General features: G+C 38.7%; 1 non-coding gene across 1 annotated transcript; it reads right to left on the reverse strand.

The window, feature by feature from the left end:
• Positions 1-22,068: 22,068 nt before the first annotated feature.
• On the reverse strand, positions 22,069-22,139 carry TRNAS-GCU (transfer RNA serine (anticodon GCU)). Its single transcript has one exon. It is a non-coding gene; the product is annotated as a tRNA-Ser (tRNA).
• Positions 22,140-24,344: the final 2,205 nt, after the last annotated feature.

The raw sequence follows: 24,344 nt of genomic DNA on the forward strand, positions 1-24,344 counted from the left end.
AATACATTTCTGGTATGATGAATTCTGGTAGCTTTAGCAACGGAGATAGATAGATAGGTAGATGGATGGATGAATGGATGGATGGATGGATGGATGATGGACGGATGGATGATCAATAAGTAGATATGACTAGACACTCTAATATCCATAGTTTTTCATAGATGGAATTATAATCTGTATTAATTTTCTCTAGGACTTTTTTGCATTTTTAGTAGCATAGCCAAAAGCACACTTTTTTCTATTTGCTATGGAAATGTCCAAACCTATCACAGGTAAAGAGAACGATACAATAAACCCATATATTCCCATTACCCTCCTTCAACAATCATCAACACCTTGCCCATCTTGTTTCACCCATTGCGTACCCACACTTTTTAATTCTGGGATATTTTGGAGCAAATCCTATACCACCATGCCTTTTCACCTGTAACTATTTCATTTTATACCATTAATTGATAGGAACTTCTTTTTATACTACTAATTACCTAACTACTAACGTACCCAACAAAATCAACAGTAGTTCCTGGATGTCATCTAATGCCCAGATCTTGTTGAAAATTTCTCTAACTGACTCAAAAGTTTTCTTTTGTAATTGGTGTATCTTTGTATAGATGGACCAAAGAAGGCCCTCATTATGTACCTTATTGTTTTCCCCATACCCTCTCCCATACTTAGCCTTTAATACTTGCCAACTAATAGGCAGTAATTATACATTTGGTTTTTTTTTTTATTTCCTTGATTACTAATGGAGTTAAACATATCTTCATATATTTGTTTGCCTTTTATCATCTTTTTGTGAATTGCAAAAACATTTTCTTTGTCCTTTGTTGTGTTTTTCCCCCTTAAATATTTGTAAGCATTCCTTATATAATCAGGAAATCATTCCTTTCTTCTCATTGCATCACAAGCATTTTCTCCTAGTCTGCTTTTTGTTTTTATAACTTTTAAATTTCATTTGTTTGTCAGTCTTCTCCTCTAAGACCCCTGTAATTTGATGGTATTATATTAAAAAGTAGTCTGAATTTGTTTCTTTGTCCTGAGAATTGTTTTCTCACCAGCTATTGCATATCGATTAGTAAACAGCTTCCCTAGCATGGATTTTAGTCAAATTCTAGCCTGGTCTTTAGGAAGACATTCTGCAAATGATCTGAATTATGCATACAAAATTTTACTTCTACAGCACACACACACAACAAAAATAGAGTTAAAACTCCTAGCCCAAGCTTCAATTTTGTATCCTGAAACCACAAAATATTTTTTTGACCTAAAATAATAGTTAATATTTTGAGCAGCATTTGGCAATACCAAAAATCTAGTACAACCAAAAACAATTCGAAGGGGGTTGTTGAATACTCCCTAAAATGGAACGTTGGTTATCCAGGAATATTCAGAATGATCTCATGCTCTTTTATCAAAATAACTTTTGGAGAGATTATTTTAAATGTATGTTTGAAATCTTACTTCATGAAAACTAGAGCTCTAAAACCCTCTACCATCACTGCAAGCCAGGGAAAATACCATGACAATTTTGATGCATATTTGTAGAATACTCTTTTATGCATATTATTTCTATTGAGGGTAGAACAGCTGCAACAGAGAGTCAGAGAGAAAGAGAGAGAGAGAATTAATACATGGAAGTAGAGGGAAGAGAATCTTATGAATTTTGTTAGAAAAAAAGAAAAATGATCCCAAAAGAAGATTCAGGAGAGTTTATGGTTTGTCCTTTCTCTGACTTCAAGGAACAACACATTGATATCGCTTCTCCATTCACTCAGACAACTGCTCCTATGTTTACCAGTGTCAATATATGTACCCATACGACATGGGATTTCAAGACAAAATATTATACAAGTAAAGATAGTGGTTCTCTCCAATAAATCACCTCTCTGCTTTTCTTCTACCTTTGGCTTCCCTATTTCTCGTAAGCTTTGAATCTTTGAAGCTACTCTCTTAAAGCGTGTCATACGTCCCGTGTCCAAGTATGGTCGCTATGAGGGAGCTGTCACTGAGAGTCCTTGTGGAAAATTAATGGCTAACTACAGAGGACAAAACTGATAGGACAGATGGCTCTGTCACCACCGCCAGCCTGGGAGGCTGAAAGAAACTCAGTGTCTGGGCAAATACCACTGCGTTTCATACACTTGCTTCTTTGTTAATCCGATCTCCCTGTCAGCAGCTGTCCTTCATTGTTTGGATTGGGGGTGGGGGTGTGGAGAAGGTTGTTTCATTTTCTACAGACATGTTCAATTTCTTAATGACTCAAAGGACACATTTCAGAAATTCCTGGAAACCTCAAACCAGAGAGGCGACTTCTCTGTCATTTCTTTAAAGAAAACAATGAAATTTCTACTTTGTACAAATGCCAATTAATATTGGTGTCCATCCTGCCATGGATTACCGAATTTAAATTCTTTTAAGAAGTTCTGTAGAAATCAGCTAGTGAAACTTCACATCCTAAGCTCATATCCAGCTAATACCAACACATAATTACATTAATACAGGTAGGGGAGTAAAAGGTCAGTATGGTAAAAACTAGTCAAAATAGAATGATTAGATGAGTCATCAATTTTCTGCTTCTCAACAGTGTTTTAGAGTCATTTAAATATCCTTTATATTCCATTCCCAGCCCAGTAAAAGGCAAGGTAAAATAAAGTTATAAGAGGTTCACAAAACATGTTTCCTCTTCCTCTATCTTTTGTCCAGCCTGAAATCTCACTTCTCCATCACCAGGATACCTCTGGTGTTAATAGCTGGCTTCAGAAAAGTGGCAGAATGGCTAAGCTTCTCAAGTGTCAAGGTCATGCTCCAATTGAGCAACAAAAGGATATTCCCCAGGACAGAGAATCACCAGCATTCTAGTTCTGCATCCTTTATAAAAAAACAAACATGCATCCTTGCCAGGAAAAGTATTTTTCACATAAATCCTTAAGAATTTTCATCAATATGTAACACTCCTTTCATTCATTCATTAATGCTGTTTGATTTTTAACCAGGGAATTAGCCTCACTCCTGTGACCCTACACAAGGAATGATCACAGATTTCACTGCAAACATCATTGGTGCCTCAGTTTTCCTTAGAGTCTCCTTTGATTTTTTAAAATATTTTCTATTGGGTAATATAACATATAGACAAGAAAGCAATAAATTTCAAAATATATTTTAACAAATGTTATAGAACAGATCACAGAGTTTGGTAGGGTTACAGTTTCATAATTTCAGGTTTTTCCTTCTAGCTACTCCAAGACACTGGAGACTAAAAGAAATAACAATATAATAATTCAGCAATTATACTCATTTGTTAAATCCTATCTTCTCTGTTACAACTCCGCCTTCTCCTTTGATCTTTCCCCCAATCTCTAGGGATATTTGGGCCATGCTTTTTCTGACTTTTTCATGTTAAAAAGGGTGTCAACAATATGGGATAGGAGGATAGAACTAGTTGATGCACTTGGAGAGGCTGGGTTTCAGGACTTATCTGGCCTAGGAACCAACTGGAAGTTGCAGGTTTCTGGAAAGTAAACTAAGTGTGTGAAGCTTTAGTAGAATCTCAGAGCCTTAAATGTTCTTTAGGGTTAGAGTAGCATAAGAGTAGCCTCCAGAATAGCCTCTAGACTCTATTTGAACTCTTAGCTACTCATACCTTACTTTGTTTTGGTTTGCTTATACTACCAAAATGCACTATAGCAGAAATGGAATGGCATTTTAAAAAAGAATGTATTAAGCTACAGGTTTACAGTTCTAACACCATAAAAATGTCCAAACTAAAGCATCCAGAGAATGATACCTTGACTTAAGAAAGGCCAATACTTGTCACATGGGAAGGCACATGGCTGGTGTCCACTGGACCTTGTTCCTGGTTTCATTGCTTCTAGCTTCTGATGCCAGTGGTTTCCTCCATTTGTCTCTGGAGGCTTCACTTAGCTCTTCCAGGACATAACTCTGGTTCTGGCTTGCTTAGCATTTCATGGAAAGGCACATGGCAACTTATGTTGGGCTCTGCATCTTCAAACATCTGTGTCTAGGTATCTCTGTCAATTCTGAACCCACTGTTTTCTCCAAAATGTCTCCTCTTTTAAAGGACTCCAGTAAAACAATCAAGACCCACCTTGAATGGGCAGAATCTAATCAAAAGGCCATACCCACAACTGGGTGTGTCGCATCTCCATCGAAACACTCTGATTAAAGTTTTCTACCCTGAACAATTGGTCTGGTCCCATAAGATTGGCTCAGGATGAAAACATGGCTTTTCTGGGGTACATAATTGTTTCAAACCAGCAAATATTTTCCCCCTTTTGATCAGGAAGGTGTTGTCAATCCCATGATGCCAGGACCAGGCTTATCCCTGGGAGTCATGTTCCACATTGCCAGGGAGACATTCACCCCTGGATGTCATGTCCCACATAGGGGGTAGGGTAAATAGAGAATCCATATCTGACCAACAAAGGAGGTTTTCTGGAAGTAACTTTTAGGCGTAATCATAGGTAGGCTTAGCTTCTCTGCTGCAGAAATAAGTTCCATAAGAGCAAACCTCAAAATCAAACGTTTTGCCTATTAACTTGAGAGTCCCTAATATTTGAAACAGTATTAGGGAGTTCCAAGGTAAGGAAGTTGATAAGTTCCATATTTTTATAAGTCTTATATTTTTATGAGTCTTAGGTGTCACATAGGTACCCAAAGTTTCAGAGAAATATCAGGTTATACACATACAGCACAGCATCTCAGAATCTAGGAATAGCACTTTTACTTCCAGATTAAATGAGACTACTATAAAAGCTTACAATCTAGGTCCCAATTTTCTCATTAGTATTTTCTAAAAGAGACCATACAACATTTGCTCTTTTGTTTCTGGCTTTTTTTGCATGACATAATGTCCCTAAGGTTTATTCACCCTCATTGCATGTCTCACAAATTTGTCCCTTTCTGTTGCCGCACAATATTCAGTCATATGTATACCCCACAGTTCATCTTTCTGTTTCTCAGTCAATGTAGACTTCAACCACCTCCATCCATTGAGAATCATGGGTAATGTTCAAAATAAACAATTTTCTGATGTTTTTATAGTTATAGTCCTAGAACTCTAAGGAGCCATTTGCTACTTCTTGAAACTATTTGAAAGCTTCAGGAAGGTCATTACTTTCACATGTTCTCTCTGCAAATAGAGGGAATAATATTATGGAGATCCTAATTTCTACTTATATGGATGTACAGAAAGTGCCCTCAAAGCAACCTATTCAGTTAGCAAATACCTCATCTCACTTGTTAGAAAAAGTCCATGCTAAGAGACTTCCCCTGGGATTCAGATCTCACAGTCAAAGTATCATTGCTGTCTGGTGATGTGACCCTTCTCATTGCCAAATCTGATTTGTAAAACTGTTCTGCTAAAGCCATTTGTAAGGGGATTGAGCAGTGCCTGATTTCTTGGCATCCCTATATGCCTTTTACTAAACCTTATAAATATTAAAAACTGTGTCACACAAAGTCTGAAAATACTTGAATAACAAATCAAATCATTTGAAAACAATGAAGAATTGGAGACTAAATTGTTATCTACATGGCTTCATCTGAGCCTCACAAAACACAAGTGGTGTCCTTCATTATCCATGAGAACTAACCAATTCCAACTCCATGTTCTTAAATCACATTAACTGAACAACTATTGCATTAAGGTACAAAGCACTGGCTACATCTCCTTCCCTCTCTTTGCATCTCCTTGGTTTCCTTTAATTCCTGCAACTCTAGCTTTCTCCCGTTCATGTATGCATACTGCCATCCTCACATGACACAGTACAATGTATATTTTATATTCTCCCCACTCCTCCACAGGCATATGTTGCATTCCGTCATAAAGCAAACCATTGTAATTGAATTTGCTGAAAATTAATGGATTTCTATATCTTTTTATGTGCAAGAATAACCACATAAACAAAATTTCAAATAGGAAAAAAAGTCAAACCACCCTTCAATTTCTATGCATAAACAAGTATATATTGAGCATCTACTCTAGGCAGAGTTTTCTGAGAGAATATAAAAGAAGTATATGGAAGAAGTTCTCAAATGTGCTTCAGGGGTCTTCTCAGATGTGCTTCAGAGACATGTAGCATTCTCAAAATGATTTTAGAGGGGTGCATGAAGCAAAACTATTTTTATAATGTTATTAAATGCTGTTCTAGTTTGCTAGCTGCCGGAATGCAATATACGAGAAATGGAATGGCTTTTCAAAAGGGGAATTTAATAAGTTGCAAGTTTACAATTCTAAGACTGAGCAAATGTCCCAATTAAAACAAGTCTATAGAAATGTCCAATCTAAGGCATCCAGGGAAAGATACCTTGGTTCAAGAAGGCCGATGCAGTTCACGGTTTCTCTCTCAAGTGAGGAGGTACATGGCAAACATGGTCATGGTTTCTCTCTTATCTGGAAAGGCATATGGTGAGCAAGGCTTCATCTGCTAGCTTTCCCTCCTAGCTTCCTGTTTCATGAAGCTTCCCAGGAGGCATTTTCCTTCTTCATCTCCAAAGGTCACTGGCTAGTGGACACTCTGCTTCTCATGGCTATGTCGTTCTCTGCTCTCTCAGAATTTCCCCTTTCCTCCTTAATGTTTCCTCTTTTATAAGATTCCAGTAAACTAATCAAGACCCACCTGGAATGGGTGGAGACATGTCTCTACCTAATCCAGTTTAACAACCACTCTTGATTGAGTCACATCTTCAGGGAGATAATCTAATTAAAGTTTCCAACATATAGTACTGAATAGGGATTAGAAGAAATGGCTGCCTTCACAAAATGGGATTAAGATTAAAACACGGCTTTTCTAAAAAGTACATATATCTTTTCAAACTGGCACAGATGCTATTTGCCTTTTTCTCACTTACTCTTGCACAAGTGTTACTGAAGTTTTCCTGAGAATATAAGATAAGTGATTTCTTAACAGAGTGATTGCAGAAGAGAACCAAAAAATTCTCTTACAGCTGAACTGGGAGAATGAAATTTAGAATACATGGCACACGAAAAGATTACTACTAAACGCTCTGTAACCAAGTCATACTTGGGATTATCAATTTGAGCTTCTGCGCTATAAAATGGTTATAACAAAATTTACTGAAGAGTGAGGTTTAAATGAGATTATTGAAGCCAAACAGAACATTGGAAAACCTCTAAAACATTGGACACATCCTGAATGAAATTCTCTTTTTAAAATGAAAATTCTGTTTTTAGTTAGGAGCTAACACTCACAAGTCTGTGAGACTTTAATTACTCATATTCCTTTTCTCTAAGAATCCCAGCACAATAAAGAAATGGGAACGTTAAGGACTGATGATGACAGGGAGGGAAAAGGAAAGACAATTTGGGGTCACAGGTTACTTCAAAGGGACAGAGAGCAGTTAAAGAGCCCTGGTTCCAGGATAAGGAAGGTATACAGAAAGTGCCAAACACCAACGGCAAAGCACAGCTTGGTGGTAAAACTGAGGCCACTCTGGCCCTATGACTTGGCTTTGGTACTTGTTAATTACATGACCTTGAGAAAATTACATTTTTAAGTCTCTTTTTTTCCATTTATAAAATGAAAATAAAAATAATACACACTTCCTTGGGAAGAGAACTTGCTCTTGTCTTTGACTGGCCTTTCCCCAAATCCCTTGTTTTAAGTCTATATCATTCTCCTCAGGTAGCAGACTTTCAGCCCTTGCTCTCTGTGGTAGTTCCCTATTGTGTTTTATATTTATTCATTATTATGTCTATTATTACCTGTCTAGCCCCCTAGAATGGAAGCTCCATTGTTATGGTTTGAATTGCACCCCTTAACAGATATGTTGAAGGCCTAACATTTGGACCTGTGAATATGAACTTATTCTTAAATAGCATTTTTGAAGATATTTATTGGCTAAGATGAGCCAATATGACTGGTGTCTTATAAGGAGAGAAAATTTGGACAAAGAGAGAGAGACAAGTAGAGAGAGAGAGAGAGGGTGTGTGATGGTCATGTGAAGGAGGCAGAGATTGAATTATCCTGCCGTAAGCCAAAGAACACCACAGATTGCCAGTAACCCACCATAAACAAGAGTACTGGCATGGAATGGAGTCTCTTCTTTAGGAGAAACCATGGCCTTGTCTACTTGTCAGTTTCAGACTTCTAGCCTCCAAGAAGATGAGACAATAAATTTCTGTTGTTTAAGCTAGCTGGTTCATAGCACTCTGTTATAGCTGCTCTGGAAAACTAAGAGACTTATGAAAGCTCAGATCATACCTATCTGAAAAACACCTCAGGTTCACTTCTGTATCCTCAGTACCTGGAAACAGTAGTCTGGATAAAGGAATACAATTGTTTAGTGTGGGAGCAGACATGTAAAATCAGTAGAAGGAGATTACTTAGTTGGGTATCGGATTACATTATTTGAATTATCATGTAGTTGCTTAAACTATCTTATAGAAGTCATTATAAAGTACCTCAAAGCTCACCTAAATTGGTTTACATTTTGTTGGCAGTGTATCTAGTAGAGTATTCCTTGGATTTAGTAGAACAAGTGTTCATCCATCCATTAAATCATTCGTCTATCTACTTCTCTACTGTGAGTCCAGAACTCTGCTTAGTACTATAACAAACAAGATAAGCATGGTCCTTAACTGCGCAGAGTTTATAGGTTACTGGGGAAGATTATTTCTGAAAGTAATAATTCTTTTTAAAATATGGGCGTTGTGTCAGGGGAGATACAAGTTGCTATGGAAACAGGGTTGTCCATGTGGGGCAAGGAGAGGGAGTCATCAAGGAAGTCTCTCAAAGGTAAATTACAGGAAAACACCTGACAGATTAGTAGGTGTTAGCCAAGTAAAAAGAGGGGAAATTGTTTTGTAGGTTGAAAACCCCAACTGATTAAAGTTTCTGAGATGAGGCTGAGTGCTTTTGACAATGAAAAGGAGCTCAAGAAAAGTGGGAAGCCAAGGAAGGTTTTCAAGCAGGGGAGCAACCTGATCAGAGGTCGTGATTACCGCATGAAGGATGGGTTTGGGGGAGAATCAAGGCTGAAGTAGAAAAGACAGTTAAGAGTTATGGCAGAAATCCTTATGAAAGGCAGTGATGCCCTCCGCTAAGGGATTGGTGGAGTGAACTTTGAAAAGTGGGACTCATTCAGAGATCGTGAAGAGAAAGAATCATAAAGTTCAGTAGCCAATTGGATGCCTGAGATGCGAAAAAAGGAAAGATCAGTGGTGGCCCAGAAATATCTAATGTAACCCTGCTGTTTCATGCCCCATGGTGTTTGAAAAATCAAGCAGTCTCAGTCCATTACCAGAAATAAAACAGCCTCAGTCAGAGTTAGTCATGATAGACATCTAGAGCAGGGTGTAAAATATTTCTTTACTGTTTATATTCAAGCGAAGTTAGCTTCGGATAAATGCCCAGAACCTCTTCTCCTTTATCTTCCTTGCTTGGAAATCCAGACTTCACCCCACATCTGCTCCTTCTGGCTGAGATTGGCAATGTTCCAACATCCTTTGCCAGAGATTACAACTGTCCACTTCTATTCTATGGTTGAAGAACAATAGGGAACTTCAGCACAGAGAATTTACAAGACAAATACACCTCTTCTTTACTACTATTCCTCACTCACAGAGTATAATTTTGATGGTTTTCTGCTCGATCTCTTCCTCCCCACAAGACTGGAAGAGACAAGGAGCCAATGAGGACAAAAGCTCCATCCTGACACAGTGACTTAGATGACTAGACATGGGAATGCAATTCACAGGGCTAAGGTGCACTGGAAAAAGAGCAAAGATGGGGAGAAGTGTCGTGATGAGATACAGGTCAGCATTCAGAGACTCCCAGAACAAAACTGAATTAATGAATGAACTAGTAATACATATAAAATAATTATGGGCATATAGAAGTTAATTTAAACAATGGAAATAAATAAGTTTATAGACCATAAGAGAAATTCCCAGGACAGAACTCCAAGGAATCCCAACATTTAAAGCACAAGTAAAGGAAAACTCTATAAAGGTAACTGAGAGGAGGTGGGTCAAGAGATAGGAGGAAAACTAAGAGAGTGCGGTGTTATAGAAGCCAATGGAAAAGAACATTTCAAAATGTAGGGAGTGAGATCAGTTCAATGCTGCTGAGAGATCAAATAAGATAAGGATTAAAATGTGTCTTTTGGGTTTGGCAACAAAGTCACTGCAGTCCTGACAAAAAGTAGTTTAATGGGTATGCTGGTTTGAAACTGTCATGCTCTTTAATCCTCATTCGATATTGCTGGGTGGGATCTTTTTTAATGCTTCCATGGAGATGTGACCCACCCAATTGTAAGTAGTACCTTTTGATTTGGTGATTTCCGTGGACGTGTATCTCCATCCTCTCAAGGTGGGATTACTTATTAGAGTCTGCTCTAGTTTACTAACTGCCGGGCTGCAATATACCAGAAACAGAATTAGTTTTTTAAAAGGGGAATTTAATAAGTTGCTAGTTTATAGTTCTGAGGCTGAGAATCCCAATTAAAACAAGTCTATATAAATGTCCAACCAAAGGTATGCATGGAAAGATACCTTGGTTCAAGAAGGCCGATGAAGTTCAGAGTTTCTCTCGCACATGGAAGAACACATAACAAACACAGCCAGAGTTTCTCTCTCATCTGGAAGGCACATAGTGAACACAGTCATGGTTCCTCTCTCATCTGCAAGGGCGCATGGTGAACATGGCATCTTCTGCTAGCTTTCTCTCCTGGCTTCCTGTTTCATGAAGCTCCCTGGGAAGCATTTTCCTTCTTTATCTACAAAGGTCACTGGCTGGTGGACTCTGCTTCTTGTGGCTATGTCATTCTGCTCTGCTCTCTCTAAATCTCCTTCATTCTCCAAAATGTTTCCTCTTTTATAGGACTCCAGAAACTTATCAAGACCCACCCGGATGGATGGAGACATGTCTTCACCTCATCCAGCTTAACAACCAATCTTGATTAAAATCACATCTCCAGGGAGATGATCTAATAACAGTTTGAGTGGCTGCATTTACAAAATGGAATTAGGATTAAAACATGGCTTTTCTAGGGTACATACATCATTTCAAACCAGCACAGAGTCCTTTAAGAAGCAACCATTTTGGTAAAAGCTTCAGAGCCCACAGTGCCAATAGAGTCCACACAACCAAAGATTTCTGGAGATGCAGAAGGAAAACAGCCCTTGGTAAGCTTTATGAAATGAGGAGAGAAAGCTAGCAGAAGCAACCGTGGCCTTCCCAGCTGACAGAGGAGTTCCAGACCCATCTGCCTTTCATGAATTAAGGTATCTTTTCCTGGATGCCTTAGTTTGGACATTTTTATAGCCTTAGAACAATAAACTTGGAACTTAATAAATTCCCTTTTTAAAGCCATTCTGTTTCCAATATATTGCATTCTGGCAGCTTTAAAAAATGAAAACAGTGGGATATAATATATTTATTTGTCAATAACAATATTTTTCTTCAAGTTTGAGTATTATATAGCCTGGTAATAAAACTATAACATTTTGATTAATGAAAGGTGCCTGACCAAACCCTTTTCCAATTCCTCTCTAAGTATTTTGCTATGCATTCAATTGAGCAGTATTAAGGAACTTTAAAGACATGGTACTCTTTTGTTGCTCAGATGTGACCTCTCTCTCTAAGCCAACTCTACAAATAAACTCAGTACCCATCCTCCCTCCTTGGGGCATGATTCCCAGGAATGAGCCTGGCCCTGGCATCATGGAATTGAGAATGCATTTTTGACCAAAAGGGAAAAAAAGAAATGAAACAAAATAAAGTTTCAGTGGTGAAGAATTTCAAATAGAGTTTAAGAGGTCATTCTAGAGATTATTCTTATACATAACATTTTTAGTTTCTAGTGCATTAGAATAGCAAGAAAGAAACAGCTGAAACTGTTGAGCTGCAATCCAGTAGCCTTGATTCTTGATGATGAGTGTATAACTATACAAATTTTATGGTGTGACCATCTGATTGTGAAAACCTTGTGACTGACACTCCTTTATCCAGTGTGTGAACAATTGAGTAAGAAAATAAAAACAGAGAAATAAGTAAATAATATGGAGAAATAAGGGGAATGGGATGTTTTGGCTGTTCTTTTTAGTTTTATTTTTTATGTGTGTGTGGAGTAATGAAAATGTTCTAGAATTTATTATGTAATGAATGCACAGCTATATGATGATACTGTGAATCACTGATTGTATACATTGGATGATTATACACTATACGAATATATCTCAATAAAAATGCATTTTTAAAAAGATGGTATGTTTTGAGGTTAATTTAAATGCCTTCTTTCCTGATTGGTCACTCCTGAGAAAGCATTAAATCCTCCAGTTGGTGAAATATTGAAATAATTTATTGCAGGTGGAAAGCATCTTCAGCCTGAAAGTTTCAATGGAGCAGAAGCGTTAGGCAACAAGGGAAAGGTGCCCATACTAGACACATAATGATGGGAAATGCCAGAAGCTTTAGAGGAATCGAGACACCCCATGAATCACAGCTACAATTAAAGGGAAGAATCTGAAATTACCAGAGAGAATGTGATAACTTGCAAGTGATTATATGAGCGAAGTGGGGATGTTATTTGGTTGATTTGGTTTGTTTCTTTTTTTATTTCTTTGGCCCTGGTTTTAAATATTGTGTGATAAAAACAGTAGCAGCCTAAGAGTCTGGTTGCTCAGGTTTAGGTCCCTCAACAGACAGCAATGAGCTGTCATCAGACTTTCTCTGAACTTTTATGGTTAATCTCAGTTAAGTATAGAGCTATGTGTGTCATATAGTCATGTCTGATGTGAAGACAACTACTTCTTTATATAAGTCACAAGTTCTATCAAAAGATGTATTTGCCAATCTCTCCACCCTTCTTGCACCTTCGGTCTCCCTGTTTGTTTACATCTCTCTCTCTCTCTCTCTCTGTCACATCTACTTGAAAAATCTCATCTCCATAATCACTGAAAAGAGAAATGCTTTTTTTTTTCTTCTAAATTCCTTCATAAAAGGTATGTGACAATCATGCACTACCATATTGGGGTATGGTAGTAGAGTAGTAGAATAATTCTTCTACTATTATCTCAAACTGCTATTGAAGAGTCGAAAGGCTACTCTGGAAGTCACTTTTTTTTTTTTTTATTAATTAAAAAAAAGAAATTAACACAACATTTAGAAATCATTCCATTCTACATATGCAATCAGTAATTCTTAATATCATCACATAGATGTATGATCATCATTTCTTAGTACATTTACATTGATTTAGGAAAAGAACTAACAAAAGTCACTCTTATACAAGCTTCAGTTAGACATTGCTGCCTATCACAACTTGCCAAACCCCAACCAGGACCACTCCAGCCAATCCTAAAGAACACCTAGGGCAATATGTAAGATTCTACAAAGGTTCCATGCACTAGGGTAAACTTCCAGAAACCTACAATCTCCGATGGGTCCCTGGACCATTTAAGTCCTGAAACCTGGAGGGCCCAGCCTCTCCAGAACATCAGCTAGTTCCATCTCCCTACCCCATATTACTGACAGCCCCTCCCAACATGATAAAGTTAGAATGGTCATAGTGCAAATACCCCTAAAGAGTGGAACAGAAAGATCAAAGGTGATGGTGGAATTATACAGAGAAGGTAGGGTTTAACAAACTAATATGACTATTGAATCATTAAATTGATATTTCCTTTAGTCTCCAGTATCTTAGAGCAGCTAGAAACAAAAACCTAAAATTGTGGAATTGTAACCCATACCGAACTCTGAAATCTGTTCTACAACTAATCATTTTGATATGCTTTGAAATTTATTGCTTTTTTGTATATACGTTATTTTTCACAAAAAAGAAAAAAGTCAATTATGATAATAAAAAAATATTTATTCCTTCTAGCCTCCTATATTCTGGGGCAGCTAGAAGGAAAAATCTGAGAGGATTGTATGGTAGCCCATGATAAACTCTGGGATCTGTCCTATAACTACTTGTTGAAGAGTGTTTCGAAAGCTATTGCTTTTTTTTCTTTGCTTTGTATATATGTTATATTATATAATTTAAAAAGTTTTTTTAAAAAGCTGCTGTTGAATTTTTGTGGTTGTTGTTTAATTTTTCTTTCATTTCTGTCTTGTCGCCACAAATAGATTGTGCACTCCTTGACAAGAGAGACATATTAGGATTTATCTCTCAATTCCCCACAACACCATACCTATAAAGTGGGCCGCCAAAAGATATTTACTAATATGATTGAAAAATTATGTGCTAAAATATTTTTGAAAAGCTTAAAACTATTATACAAATGTAAGGAATTATTGTTCCTATCTTTTGTTTTCATTTTATGACAACCCCTCATCTATCAAATACTTGTCAACTTGAAAGAAAATACTCGAACATTCCTCCATAATGCAAAATACTTCCAAATGCTGACATCTTTGAAATCAAAAAAAAAATTATATTACTCTAAAAGATATATCTGTTTGCTCTGCTTGGGTCACCATTCATATCAATAATGTGATATGTTATTGCTGCTCCTTAAACTCTCCTCCAATTGTTCCAGACCTTTCTTGACAAAATTGGGCTGCTGTGGCAACACTGATTGTTAGAAAGCCAGAATGCAGTCTAGTTAGTTGGTCTATTTTAATTCTAATTCTGCATAATAGAAGCAGTTTGCTAAGATGCATGTGACTGAATTGGCCCATAGATAGGTCCAATTTCTCTTAAATAGACATCTCCTCTTTGTTGAAGACAAGTGTGTCTTGTCACAATTTGGCCCCCTAATTTTAGCTACAAGGGTTTGCCTAGGCACCAAGCTCCAAATCCAGGCCAGAAATAGGCAGAAGAGTGACGGTCATGTGTTTAGCAAGAGCCCAGGCAACAGGCCAACACACATTGGAGCTAGGGTGGAATTTCTTGCCCTGCGAAAATGTAGTGCTAAATCTTCCTCTCCCTCTTCTCTCTTTCTGAACAAGTGGATCCCTCCTGAACAGTGAGCTGTCACCTGAAACTAACAAGGAGGCTGTGTCTCCCAGCAATCTGAGCTATGGTCAAAAGTGCATGACCTACCAGCCTTGACATGCCAACTTGGACCACAATTTCTGGAATGGTTGGGAAAAAATATTTTAATGTAGTTCAGTTTGCTATACTATTTTATTAGTAACTTCAAAAATTCACAAAATACAGCTTTCAGGAGCCTTAACATCCTCAGCACATAACACGTGGTGGTTCATTTTTTACTATAGGAAATGACCTCTTTGTTCTTCTACCACTTACTCTTTCTCATTTTGTCTTTTTTTGTTTTTTGTAAATGAAATCTCCCACTCACTTCTTTCTTTCCTGCCCCTGATTATTATGGGTGATAAAAGGATATTTTCTGTGAAAATTCCTAACTTTATAAATGCATCTTATTGTACTTTATATATTTAAATTCAATCCATACTGTCTGGGGCCCTTACATCCCCTTTCACAGAAACTCTGCCATGTGTTAACATAGGCCGTAGAACCAAAAGTAAAAATAGCATATTTGTGAATTCATTATTTGTTTTTTATAGTACCAATTCCCTAGGAGGCTTAAGAGGACATAAGAATGAAAGAGTCAAAGATCAGGAAATATGGAAAAGCCCTCCAACCTAGTATAAAATCCCTAAGTTATTTTTGGAAGATTTTTCATAATTGTTAGGTACCTACAGTTGCTAAAATTCAAAAAGCACCATATATTACAACCAACCACCAGGTTTTAAGATATAATTAAATTTCGGCACCCTACTAAAACACTTTACCTTATGGAAATGCCTAAGGCACGCTAATGTGTCCCATTCAGGGGGATATCTGACCTTCACTTGGATCTGAAGGGCAGACCCAGGCACCCCTTCATATGCGAAGGGCATAGGCCTCAGGCAGCTTTTGCCCAGGGGTAGTAGAAATGGATTTGCCATGATTCTTCCCTTTTCACTGTTTCCAATTTGAATTACATGCTGCAGGTAGGGACACCCTCCCACTGCAGACCTAAGTACCCCAAACCCCGGTAAACAAACCTCTGTGATACAAATTAATTCAGTGAGCTGTCTGAGCTGACCAGTAACATCGCTGATTAGCTAGTGATCTGGTAAATGGAGATGAGCCAGGGGCATATCTGATGATCCAAGCTTAAATCAAGGAAAGTTCTAAGCATTGTGTTAAATATTTTGACCATCATTCTTACTGACCTGAGATGAATTCTGAAAGCTTATTTGGGAGTCTTAGAAGGAGAGAAAAGTGACTTCTAGATTTTTGGTCAAAAAGCACCCCCTCTCCCTCTGTGAAAGTCATCCTCCTGGACCTAGGATGCTTCTTCAGGAGGAAAACCCCTTGGGTTCCAGGGACCCACGAGGCTCTCTCCTGCCACCAGACCTTGACACCCTTTGCTTTTGCTGTTGCTTTCCTCTCCCTTAGGCCCTTTTGCCTGGCTAACTCCTACTCCTCCTTCAAGTCTTGGATTCTGTTCATATTTTGTAATAATTTGCTGACAAAGTTTACTTCCTGTTCACTGGCAGTTTCTGTCCTACAGGCAGCTCCTAACCCTGCACTCAGGCCAGAGAGTTCATATTTGTGCAGAGGCCACAAGGATGGGGTCCAGGGATGGTCTTGCATACCAGACTCCGGCCTCGGTTCAGAACTGACACCATACAAAGCTCCTCCTCTCTCCCCAGGGCTGCCATTGCTCCTGCCTCTGCTCCTGTCATTGCCACCCCTAACTGCACCTTGGTTTCAGCTGTGGCTGCCCAAACTGCTCCGGCGCCTGCATGCAGGGCAGCCAGGCCAGATGCAAGGGACCAAAGCACTTACACAGAGATGTTACTGCTACTGCTACTGCTACTGCTGCTGTTGCTGCTGCTGGCAGGGGGAAGGGGTACCTCCTCTGCCTAGATGCATGCCCCTTTGTCCCATTGAACTTCACCAAAAGCTCTACATTCAAAGACTAAAAGACTTAAACTTTTGAGAAGTCCACAGCAGGACATTACAATAAGCCTGGGGCCCCTTTTGAAAGGAGGGATCCATTGTGACTACAGTGGGTAAAGGGAGTCTTTCAGGTAGTCTGGGGACAGGTTTTTACCTTCTCTTAAAGCCTTAAGAAAGAGCTTATGATATGTCCTGTGGGGCACAAGGGAGTCATTACCTATTTTGAAGTGCGGAAGGGACATTAAATTTTAGAAAGGACACTCTGGTGTCCAATCTAGTAAAAGACTAGCAGATGGATCAACCAGAAGCCTGCTCTGAAAGACAGGCAAACGGATTGGAGGGACTGAATTTGGGAACGATAACAGATTCAAGAAATAAACACAGTAATTTGAGTACCAAATATGTGGTAGGTACTTTCCAAACATTCTCTTTAATCCTGGCACAACCCTCTAAGGTGGATTTTATCTCCATTTTGCAACTCAGGAAGTTGAAATGCTGGGGCACTAGCTGCCCAGGTCCGCACAGCAGGCAGGTGCAGAGCTGACCTTCAGCTCTTCCCCGGGTCCCCACTCTCTCCTTCCAGGGTCTCCACTTCTCAGCTTGGGGAGGAAGTTCTAGAAGGTGGTGACTGATCTCTGCAAGCTCCAGGGAAAGGAAAGAGTCAGATTCATTTAACATCTTCTCCTCTCCATCCCCCAGGTCCTCAAATTGCCCGCATCTATTATTCCATTTGTCCTTTTTAAAACTCCTATGAGATCAAAAGGACTAAGGTCTAACAGGGAACACAGGGCGGTAGACTCTGAAAGTCAAGGGTACAGAGTCAGTCGGCATCTCTAAACATTCCTTCCCTTTCCTTACTGCTTCTACAGTTATGGTCCCACAGTGCTCCAGTTGGGTTGGGTTTGGTGTTTGCTTTTTTATCTGCTACCATACCTACGTGTCTCCCCTTCGTCACTATAAATTTGGCTCAAAAGCCTTGGGAAGTGTGTTTATTTCCCAGACTGCAGAGATGCTGCCCTCATTTGGTTCAAGAATAGCTCACCAGGCAGGGTTCGGAGAAATGAAAGAGATAAAGATGTAAATGAGTGAGGTGATTAGCACCCAGTCAGCGCCCAATATATGTCAACAGCCTCAGTCACTAGGAGAGATGTTTAAAGGGCCTTTTGCTTTCCTTATCTATCACAGAGCACTTGAAATCCCTTACTCAGTGACTATTCCCATGCTGCAGAGAAACAGTCACAGCCTCCAAAGAGAAAATCACTTTGCATTCATCAGTCAACAAAAATATATTGAATACTATGAAAAAGACACTATGCTTGATGTTTTAAAAATCTGACATTCCCTATTCAGTTAACCTTAAAGTTCTTGGCAATTGATAACACTGGAATATATTACATGGGGCCACATATGAACAAACTAAGAGAATGAGTCTTGTGGAATTACTTCGTCAGGTCCCGGGCCAGCTCTCCACAAGCAACGACATTCAGTTACTCTCAGTTTAAATAAGTCAGGAATCATTTTAGCATAGAAAGTTCCAAAGGACCAGTTCATTTTCCATTGTACCAATCCTTGTGGTATTATTCCTTAAGAAATGAATATTGAACTGCTTAGCCATTTTTTTTTTCAGGATAAAAATAAAGTTCAACTCAACATTTCAAGCCTACATAACAGTGAGGGAGGGGCTCTCACATTAACTGAGCAATGGCCTTGTGACACATACTGAGAAGCCCCTTTGCATACATTTCCTCATTGATTTTGACAACACCATTTTTACTTCTGTTTTACAAATGAAGAAATTGGGACTCAGAGAAGTGAAGTTTAATTGACCACATATCACAGCACTACTACCAGACAGAGCCCAGAATTTTATAGTAATTCTGTCTGACTTTAAGTGATCAACTGGTGTCAGAAATCAGAACTTATAGTTCATTCCTGGACCCTTGACTAAGTAGCATAAAAAGCCAGCACATGAGTACAAGCCTATCCCAAAGCAGAAATGTGGTCATACTATCTAAGAGAGGTACAATGTCATTTACTTCTTTTGTGATTTCAAAGCTAATCGCTATTCTGCAAATAAACAAATTGTTTCCTGGAGTTTTAGTAAAATTAAAGCCGTAGAACAGAAATAGCATTCTCATAACAGGTCCTCAGAAAACATCAGCTTCTGTAGGAAAGTGAGAAACCATTGCTTCCCCCACTGATAATCCTGGCAAACCCAGAAATACTGTGAATGAGCTTGAGTTAGGCAGCTGCTTACAGTTGTATCCTGTATACTCTGCTTAGCAACAACCTTTTGGTCATCCAATGCTGAAAGAGCCATGGGAGCTGTGTACTGACCCCATGGAATGTCTGCAGCACTGGACGGACTGGGTGCCGGAAGGCAGGAGATTCGAGAAGGGCTGGCAAGTGTGGGCTGGAAGGAGCCCGCGGCACTGAAAGACGTACATGTGTCCAGTGCAGGGAAGAGAGTTGGGCCACCCAGAAACATCTGATTGACCAAGCAGAGGAAAAGGTTACTTGGATAATCTTTTGAACAGACTGAAAGTTGTACGAGGTACCTGACTCCCCAAGCCACGCATCCGAAGTACATGCCCTCTCTTCACCTCCCAGCTCTCAGTTGCTCAAAAAACCTTACAAAGTCTCTTGCATTTCTTACCTACTGGAACCCACATCAACTTGTGTTGTACTTATTCCTGCTGATCTATTACTGTCATGAAGAGGTGAGTCACCTCCTTCCCATTCTTGTCTTCCTCCTCCCCCTTCTCACGTCTCCTCTCCCAGATTTCCCTCCAGTACACAGAGGATATTGACAGAAGCAAGATTCCAGCAGGGCCTGAGAGGTGACCCTGAGCTGCCGGGATGAGGCTTCAGACATATTCTCTTAGAAGGAGAGAGCCTTGAGGCGTGAGCTCAAGAGGATAGTGCAAATCACCTGTAATCCCATCACTAAAGAGACAGCCATTAACATTTTGATAATTTCTTTCCAGGCTTTTTAATATACCTAGAATTTTTTTGGTCACAAAATTAGGATTATGCCAAAGTTGTATACATAGAATTGTATGCAGCCTGCCTTTTCACTCAAGATCATATATAATCAACATTTCTTCATGTCAATGAATAGTCTTAGGGGACAAGATTTTTTAAATAGCTTCCTGACACACTGTCTTATAAATATAATTTATTTAAGCATTTTCCTGTTGACAGCATTTGTATTGCTTCAGGGGATTATTATCGAAATAATGCTGTAATAAAAGTCCTGCATATAATCATGTCTGTACATTTATGTTTATTTCCATAAAAATACTAAGAGCTCATATTTACTGGGTTTAACTTCACACTTGTTATCTCATTCAACCCTCACAGAAGTAGGTACTTTTATTTTCTACATTTCACAGTTGGATGGGGGCACGGAGAGGAGTTAAATAAATTGTTCAAGATCACACAAGAAAAAATAGCAGAGTCAGGTTCAATTTCAGGCAGCCTTACTCCAAAGCCTGAACTCAAATGCTCTGCCGTGACTTTCTAGACATGCAATTCCATGGAACCAAGGTTGTGGAGATATTTTAAGTTAGTGTCTGTTTGTTTGTTATAAAAGTAATTCCTAAAACTGGTATAAGAAAAATCCAAATGGCAGAGGATGGTATTAAATGAAAAGTCCCACTCCCAAGGGTAAGCCCTAAACCTTTCTTCTCTTGTCTTCTCTTCATCCTCCTTTGTCTTCTCATTTTTGTTGTTGCTATTTTGATGAGTCCCATGACAATTTTCAATAAAGAAGAAGTTTGGGGACCAGGAGTTGGGGTCAATTATTGAAAAAGTCAGTTAACAGGGGAATCCTTGAAAATGATACATGCAAAACATGGCTGTGTGGCCAAGGCCTCTTGTCCTATTAAAGACAAAGCCGTCCAGCATCTTGTGATCTGTCATGTATTGACCACAGCTGTAATGTCCAGTCCAGGATTTACAATCTTAGAATGAGGAGTTGAAGCCAGCTACATAGAAAACTCAATCTGTATTGCCTTAGTTTCTTGTAGTCTTTTACATTGCCTGCCTGCTCCTAATCCAACACCAGTATTTTTTTTTAGCAACGCACCTTGTAAAAAACAAAGCGTGTTCAAAGCATTCAACTGACTTTTCAGAAAAAAGCACCTCTTAAATCACTCATTTTTTGCTATCAAAATTTAATGTTTTCATTATGATAATGAAATGTATGTATGTAATCATGAAGACATTTATATAATTGTGTATATAGTAACTTAATTATGTACAGATTTTTCTTGTCTTGTTTAGTCAAAGACAGGTCTGTGACAACACAACCGACTCTTGTACGTGAGCGTACAAGTGAATTGATGGGCACCGAAGTATATGAACATCTAGAGAGGTCATTTCGGAGAACTACAGTTTTATACTCATAGCTCTGTTTTTTAATATGTCAGCTTTGAGAAACACCTAGTAACTCCTAACTGTGAGCCCAACACTTCATACCAGCTCCTCTCTTTCCTTCTTTCGTTAACATTACTTTAATTCTTCTATTATTTGCCTTTTAAACTTAAATAACACCTGACGCTCTCTTTCTTGTCTCAATTTTAAAGAGTGTCTCTCAATACCATGCTATGTCAGAAGAGCGAATTCCCCCCACATCTCTTCTCCATCTCCACGTTCCAACTTCTAACAACTATATCACTATTTTTACATTGCCTAGGCTTATAATACTCGTTTTCCAATCTGTAACTATACTTAAATTTTAAGTTGTCTTATTTATAGTTTGATTCTAAAAACTGAAAAAAAAAAGTGGCAAGATTCTGTAAGTCTTCACAGCAGAAACAATAGTATGATTGAGCCCATAGAAAATGAAATGGCAATTCTATCTCCATATATCTGTGCTGTTTAAAGGAGAGTGATACATGTATATGTATGGCAAATGAATTCGTATTTCTTCTATTAGTTAATAACCCCAAATAATGTAATATTTTACCTTGTTTTATAGCTGGACTATACACACATTTTGGAGGGTGTGTGGAACATTGCTGGAATATCAACTTCCCCTTGTTTCTTGTTTTATTTTTTTGTGTGCTGTCTGGTGGCGTCACATTTCATTATTTTTCCATGTGAAAAATCCCATTATTGCAGCACCATTTGTTGAATTTTGTTTTTTTGTTTTGGGGGAACTGCATGGACCGGGAATTGAACCCAGGTCTCCCGCATAGCAGGCAAGAATTCTACCACTGAACTACCCTTGCACCCCCACCTCCTTGATTTTTATTTTCATTTATACTATCATTATTGATTCTTAGATATCATGCCTAATTTCTCAGATCTCGTCCTTCTTTTGCTAGAGTGAATTTTCTCGTAATTTATAATAGTTGGTGCTGTTCTTATAAATAATCTCCTGTCAATCTGACTCTCGTTTCTCTCTCTGGAAACCTTTAGAATTTTCTTTGTCTTTGATGTTCTTTAATTTTGTAATAAGGTAGGTAGTTGAACAGTTTTGTTATTCAGCATGCTATGTACTTTTAGATCTGAGGCCTTATACTTGCTTTATCAAAGAAATGCTCAGTCCATATTGTAAATATTTTCTCCCATCTGTTTACTTTTTTCTCTCTTTCTGGGCCTCCTACCAAAAATATGTTGACATTTTTACTTCTGTTATCCATATCTTTCAAATTTTCTTTCCCTCCTGTTTTGTTCTACTAAAACTGCCAGAACGCAATATACCAGGAATGGATTGGCTTTTTCAACGGGAATTTATTAGTTTATAAGTCTGCAGTTCTAAGGCCATGAAAGTGTCCAAATCAAGACATAAAGAGGAAGATACCTTCTCTGAGGAGAGGCCGCTGGCATCCAGGTTTCTCTGTCACATGGGAAGGCACATGGTGACGTCTGCTGGTCCTTGCTCCCTGGGTGCTGGTTTCTGTGGCTCACTCACTCCTCCTCCAGGGATTTTCTTCTCTTTCGCCTTCTCATAAAGGATTCAGTAAAGGATTAAGACCCACCTTGAGTGGACTGGGTCCCCTCCCAATGGAAATAACCCAACCACTGGTCCCACCCACAATAGGTCTGCTCCCACCAGAATGGATTAAAAGAACATGGCCTTTTTCTGAGGTATATAACAGCTGCAAACTATCACACCCTTACAACTTTTTATCACTTTTGATGGCTTCTGAATTTTTTGACTTGGTCTTTCAGCTCACTAAATTTACTTTTGCCCATTTTTCACTTCAACAATTATAGTTTTCAAACCCAGTATCTTCAGTACAATCTTCTTCATGACTTGGTGTCCCTGTTTCATGTCCCAACATGCTGCTTTAACATTTTTATTCTCTGTCCCATTAGTTTGGCTGTCTCTGTTACAGAGGTTTCATTTTTTATTTTTCTTTCATCATGTTTTCACTACTCAGAGTTCCTATAATGTCATCTGTGAACTCATTTTTTATCTCCTTTAGGATCAGCAGCCTCTTCCCCTCCACATCCAGGCAGCATCCCATTTTCTCCACCCCAGGCACTGAGCTTAAGTGAAAGCAGCCTCTCTCCTTTCTAAATGCAAGGACTGAACAATAAGGAGAGGAGAGGGAGGAAGGCGTCACACTCTCTGCTGTCAACTCTCTAGCCTCTCTAGCCAGGCTCCAGACAGTGAATGATCTTCCCAGAGCAAAGCTGAAGGGAAAGAGGACTCAACAAGAAATCTTTATTCTGGCTCATCCACTTCTGTGACTCCTGGACCTCTCCCACCTCAGTTCTTCACTCTTCCAATTCTATTCAACCATATTCTAGCTTCCCAAAGCTGTCTCATAGGATTTGGGTTACTTCCTTGGCACAAATCCATCAGCTTCCCTATTTCTCTTTTGTATTTACTGAGTTAAGGTTGGGAGGTATGGTGGTTTTAGACTGCTTTCACCCCCAGAATAAAAAAATATGTTCTTGAGTCTAATCCATTTCTGTGGGTATGAATACAGTAAAAGTAGGACCTTTTGATGAGGTTACTTCAGTAAAGTGTGTGTGGCCCAGCCCAATCAGAATAGGTCTTAATTCTACTAATGAAGGCTTTTTTTTTTTTTTTTAAGAAGAATGGGTTCATAAGCGAGAGAGAGAAAGCCACAGGAAGCAAGAAGCTGAAATAGAACCTGGAAGAGAAGGAAGAGACCAAGAGATGCCACCATGTGCCCTGCATGTGACAGAGGAACCAAGGATCACAGGTAGCCAGCCCAGAACACTGAAGTTTATACAGAGAAAACTTTGCCTTGATGATGCCTTGATTTGGGCAATTTTCCAACCTTAGAATCATAAGAGAATAAATTCCCATTGTTTAAGTCAAACCATTTCATAGTATGTGCTTGAGCATCCTAGGAAACTAAAACAGGAAAGGAATAGAAGCCCATGCTAATTCACCATCATGGTGTTTATTGTTGTTGTTTCAGAAAAGATACAAAGAGTTAAAATATCTGAAA

This window comes from Tamandua tetradactyla, chromosome 5, assembly GCF_023851605.1.
Source record: "Tamandua tetradactyla isolate mTamTet1 chromosome 5, mTamTet1.pri, whole genome shotgun sequence".
NCBI classification, from domain to species: domain Eukaryota; kingdom Metazoa; phylum Chordata; class Mammalia; order Pilosa; family Myrmecophagidae; genus Tamandua; species Tamandua tetradactyla.